A 5,818-nucleotide genomic window follows, 5' to 3' on the forward strand; every position below is an offset into this window, starting at 1 on the left:
GATTGCAGGAATTCTTCAGACAATCTACATTTTGTGAGGTACTGAAGGTCCTTAAATGTGTGGACTCGAGGTTTGTGCTGAAGACCCTTGGGTGTCAAGCAAAGCGTTTGGAGAGGGGAAAAGGGGGTGTTGTTTTCCACTCTCCCCACAAGAGGTCACTGGTAGAGCGGAAAGTGGCAATGGCCTTTAAGTGCAATGGGTGCTTCTTTTTGCAGCCTGTCTCCTGCTCAGGCTTTGCAATTTCTCTTCTCTGTTTCTTGCCTGCTCGAAGCCAGAAGGCTGTCCAGAAGGGGTTTTTTTCAGGGCAGGCCCAAAATTGTGCATTGACAAATTTAGGTGCAATGGCATAATAATACATGGCTCTGGTACCACCTCTGGCTGAAAAAAAACTGCTTTGGTCGTTTCCCAGCACATAGTATGGTAATCTATTGCCCACTTTCAGCCTGATTTAGAGGGTCTTGTGAGAAAGAAGATCTTTGGCAGCATCTGTTTATGGAGCAGATAAAACTTTTGCATGGCTTTGTGAGTGTGTGTGCACTTAGGAGACAGATGGTTTAGGACCAGTAAGGGCTGAAGATTTGGTGAAGGTAATCATACTGACAGTCATGTTAGATATATGTGTTTGTGTGTGTGTATCTGTATATCAGCCTTCCAATATCTGAAGGGGGCTTACAAGGATACTGGGGAAGGACTCTTCATCAGAGACTGTAGTGATAGGACAAGGGATAATGGGTTTAAACTTAAACAGGGAAAGTTCAGGTTAGATATAAGGAAGAAGTTCTTTACTGTGAGGGTGGTGAGGCTCTGGAACAGGTTGCCCAGAGAACTGGTAAGTGCTCCATCCCTGGCAGTGTTCAAGGCCAGGTTGGACAGAACCTTGGGAAACATGGTCTAGGGTGAGGTGTCCCTGCCCATGACAGGAGGCTTGGACCTAGATGATCTTAAGATCCTTTCCAACCCAACCCATTTTATGATTCTTTGTGTGTATCTACATATGTGTGTATATATACACACCGCACCCAACCTGGACAGTCTGATGGAAAGCAAAAAGGAAACCGTGCATAGGTGTCAGTAAAACATCACTTCTCACTTCTGGCACTCAGCTAGCCTGAAAGGAAAGAGTGACACTTCTGCTCAGTGTAGTTAACTTGGTTCATATGCTGCCTTGAGACACCAGTATATCGTGGCTGATGTGAAGAGAAATTGTAAGGAGTAGTAGAATATCATGAGAGATTGTTCTAATGGTAATGGTGGTCTTCATAGAAGTTAGAGTGCCTCTGTATTTTGAGTTCCTGTGGGAAATCTCGCTAGCCTTTATCCTTTGTTTGGAAGGTAACTGCTAGTGTGATTTTTCAGTATGAAAGGAGGTAGGCATGGAGGAAGGAAATAGTAAAAGCAGAAAACTTAACCCACTTTGCTTTTTGAGATTCCCCTGCGCATAGGACTGGCGGATACTTGCATTTTCGGAACAGCTTGTATGGGTGGGAATAGTATCTGCATGTAAGGTGGAGAGAAGGATTTGGACCTTATGTTTCTTCAAAGACTGTATGTATCGTAAGCAGTTAGGACTCTGGTTTGGACTTACTGCTAATTATTTGCATATTTATGCTGAAAATATGATAACACTAAAATCATGTTGTTCATAGTATATCGCTCCAAGATAGAACAGGTGACTTGCATAGAATTAGGTCATCCTGTCTGTCTACTGCTTACTTGGAAGGCCTTAAAGCTTTCGTCGGATAGTTAATGACTGGTAACAATTATCCTGAAGTTACTTCTCCCTGCTCTTTTGTCTTCATCCTTTCCCCCTGCCCTGGATATGCGTGGATATGCATTACATGAAATGAGATCACAGGAGTGCTGTATTTAAAGTAATTCAAAGTGTTGTAAGAACTCACGAGTAATTGATGATGGTGTTACTGTAGCCTCTTTGAGGTATGGAGGCAGAACGTGAAGGACACTGATGAGATAGCAAAGGAAAGTTGGTGCAGAGCTGAGAAAAGAGTGGCAGGGTGGTGCTATGGCTTCCTTCTTTCCTTCTAATGACTAGACATAGCCTGGGACTCACTCACCCTAATCCTCATTCTTTCTTGAAAAAGCTTACAAGGGTGGTAGCATCAAAATTTTTGTAATAAAGAAATGAGACCTTTTGGAGAAAATTCTGAATGAAGCTAGTTGTGGATTCCTGTGAATCTCTACTTTTGCTTTCCTTTGTGCTTTCTTAGGCCTGTTTTGACACACATTTCCATTTTGCTGGTATGTAAATCAGCAACAGTAAGTCACAGCTGATCTACTTCCAAGGTTTTGGAGAGAGGTTTAATGTTAACGCACAAAGCTTGTTTGACTGTGGATTGTTTGGGGATTTTTTGGAGGGTGTGGTATGATAAAAACTAGAAGATGGGTCTCAGGAGAGTAAAGGGTCACACTTTTTATGCAGCCCAGGATACAGTAGGACTTTTATACTATGGGGCTTTTCATGCAGCCCAGGAATGTTAACGAAATCGTGGGCACCCAGATATTTCTATTCCAGTTAAAAGGTTTTCTTTCATAAAAGCAGTTGAATAAAATCAGCTGTGGCGAAACTTGTAGGGTTGGGAGTAAGCTGGAAACCACGTTGTTCAGTCTTTAGCTATGGAGATCAACTCAATTAAGTTTGAGCAGTTTTCAGTTTGTGTTCCTTTAAAACCTGGCTGGATAAATACAGATAATTATGAAAAGCAAGATGAAAGAACCTCAATGAATGCAGAATACTTGGGGGATACATATGGCAATATCCTCAAATTTAATTACAAAATTAGTGAATCCTGGCAGTGTTCCATTTCTCTGTGTCCAGAACATCCATATGTATTTCTTCCAACAGGAAAAAGTGATTCAGATTGATGGGGTTTAAATGCTAATGTGGATTTAAACGCGGCTGCAGAACCTTAAGGACTACATCCCAAATACAGCGATGGTAACAGTGTGCGCATCCACAGTGTGGTGATTTAGAGAGAAAGCAGTTTTGTCTGAAGGCAGTTTTTCCCTATGATACGCAGGAGGAGTCAGGTCGTGCATTAAGGACACTTGTAGATGTTTCTAAATCAGAAAGTTTGGCAAAGACCTGTGAGGATAAAGGCAAGTGAATGGATATTGAAGATTTTATAAATGTGGACAGCGAAGAATAAAAATATGTCAGGAAAAAATACAGCCCAGTGCATTTTCGGGAGGAAAATCATCAGACACCAAGTGGGCGGGAGCTTCTTGGAAAGAAGCATGCTGAATAGCTCTCAATGTTGTAGTGCATGGTACACACAGGACTGCTTCACAGTAGATGTTGGAAGCATGTCTTGGGATAGTGATGAAGGGCAGAACTCTGTTTAGCAGAGTTTACAGTCAATGACCTTCCCTTGTTGCATGTGATGGCACGCAAATCCTGAATCGCCCTACCTTTTCTTCCGAGCATTTCACTCTAGTGTAGTTAATTCATTTCCCATTACACTGTTTACTGGATTTCATAATGCTACGTTCTTGCTAGGTTAGTTTTTTCTTTCCCAAGATCTATCTCATTCTGTCATTTATTTTTTTTTCCTAGCCCTGTTTCTGTCCAGAGGTCCTTTATAAAATCTCAACGGAAGCGTAATCTGTTTGTTTCATGAAAATACTTTTGTCTTCTCTTTGTAAGTGTTCATGAAAAAACTGAAATTATTTCTTTTCGCGGAATCAGTAGGTTTGGAAGGGGCCTCTGGAGATCATCTAGTCCAACCCTCTGCCAAGGCGGGGTCACTTACACCAGGTTACACAGGAACGTGTCCAGGTGGGCTTTGAATGTCTCTAGAGAGGGACACTCCACAACCTCCCTGGGCAGCCTGTTCCAGTGCTCTGCACCCTCAATGTAAAGAAGTTCATGCTCATGTTGAGGTGAAACTTCTTGTGTTTCAGTTCATGGCTATTGCTCCCCATCCTGTTGCTGGGCACCACTGAAAAGAGTCTGGTACCATCCTCCCAGCACCTGCCTTTGAGATATTGATGTGCACTAATGAGATCCCCTCTCAGTCTGCTCTTCTCTAGGTTAAACAGGCCCAGCTCCCGCAATCTCTCCTCATAAAGAGAGATGCTCCAGACCCCTGATCGTCCTTGTGGCTACTGGACTCTTTCCAGTAGCTCCTTGTCTTTCTTGTAATGAGGAGCCCAGCACTGGACACAGCACTCCAGATGTGACCTCACCAGGGTCAGTAGAGGGAGAGGGTCACCTCCCTTGACCTGCTGAACACAGTGCTCCCAGTGCACCCCTGGATACTGTTGGCCCTCCTGGCCACAAGGGCACACTGCCAGCTCATAGTCAACTTACCGTGTACCAACACTCCCAGGTCCTTCTCAGCTGAACTGCTCTCTAACAGGTCAGCTCCCAACCTGTACTGGTACTTGGGGTTCTTCTTCCCCAGGTGCAGGACCCTACACTTGCCCTTGTTGAGCCTCATCAGGTTTCTCCCCACCCAGTTCTCCAGCCTATCAAGGTCCCACTGAATGGCAGCACAGCCTTCAGGTGTATCAGCCACTCAAAACAACCAACTCAGTATGCTGATGTGATTCATCGTTACATTTCTACTTCCGTGTTCCTCCCTCTTCTCCCCACCCCGCCAAAGGAAACAAAAAAGGGTTCTGAAAGTCTGAAAGAAGCAGGAGTATCTCAGCATGCGTAAGCACACTTTCTTCTGTGCATCAGGGAAAACAATCGGATCAGCTACCATTATTTATTTCCATTTGAAAGTCAGCTTTTTGGCATTTATGAATCAAACAGTCTATTGGCATATCTGTGGTGTGTCTTCTTGGAACTGTCAAAAATCTAACCAAACCAAACTTTTCCTTTGCCTATTTTTTTCCTTATTCCTTTGTATCATTTAGGAAATACAGGGCATCTAATTTTCTGGCTTGGCCAGCGTCATTGAGGAGAAGGAGGTGCGGTGTTTTGTGTATGAAGTTACCTCCATGCTATCATGAAAGACGAGTTGAAGGATTGGGTTTTGTCCTTGGAAGTAGGTGAAAGGACAAAGCTGTTTCTGGCATACTGTATTGGGTTTGTGTGGCAAGGTTTTGGTAGCATGGGGGCTGCTAGAAGCTTCCCCATGTCCAGTAGAGCCAATGCCAGCTGGTTCCCCGGCAGACTCATGGCTGGCCAAGGCTGAGCCCACCAGCAATGGTGGTAGTGCCTCTGGGGTAACATAGTTAAGAAGGGGGAAAAAGCCTCAGTGCAACAGCAGCTGGAAGAGAGGAGTGAGAACATGTGAGATAAACAGCCCTACAGACACCAAGGCCAGTGCAGAAGGAGGGAAGGAGGTCCAGGAGCCAGAGCAGAGATTCCCCTGCAGCCCGTGAAGGTCCACAGTGCAGCAGATACCCACCTGCAGCCCACGGAGGACCCCACACTGGAGCAGGGGCATGCCTGAAGGAGGTTGTGACCCTGAGGGAAGCCTGTGCTGGAGCAGGCTCCTGGCAGGACCTGTGGCTCTGTGGACAGAGGAGCCCACACTGGAGCAGGACACGGACCTGTTGGAGCGAGTCCAGAGGAGGACCATCAAGATGATCAGAGGGCTGGAGCACCTCTCCTGTGAAGACAAGCTGAGAGAGTTGGACTTGTTCAGCCTGGAGAAGAGAAGGTTCTGGGGAGACCTTAGAGCAGCTTCCAGTACCTAAAGGGGGTCTGCAAGAAAGCTGGCGTGGGACTTCTTACAAGGGCCTGTAGTGACAGGACAGAAGAGAGCTTAAGATTGGATATTGGAAAGTTCTTCCCTGTGAGGGTAGTGAGGCCCTGGCATAGGCTGCCCAGAGAAACTGTGGCTGC

The sequence above is a fragment of the Strigops habroptila genome, chromosome 3 (assembly GCF_004027225.2).
Source record: "Strigops habroptila isolate Jane chromosome 3, bStrHab1.2.pri, whole genome shotgun sequence".
Lineage (NCBI taxonomy): Eukaryota > Metazoa > Chordata > Aves > Psittaciformes > Psittacidae > Strigops > Strigops habroptila.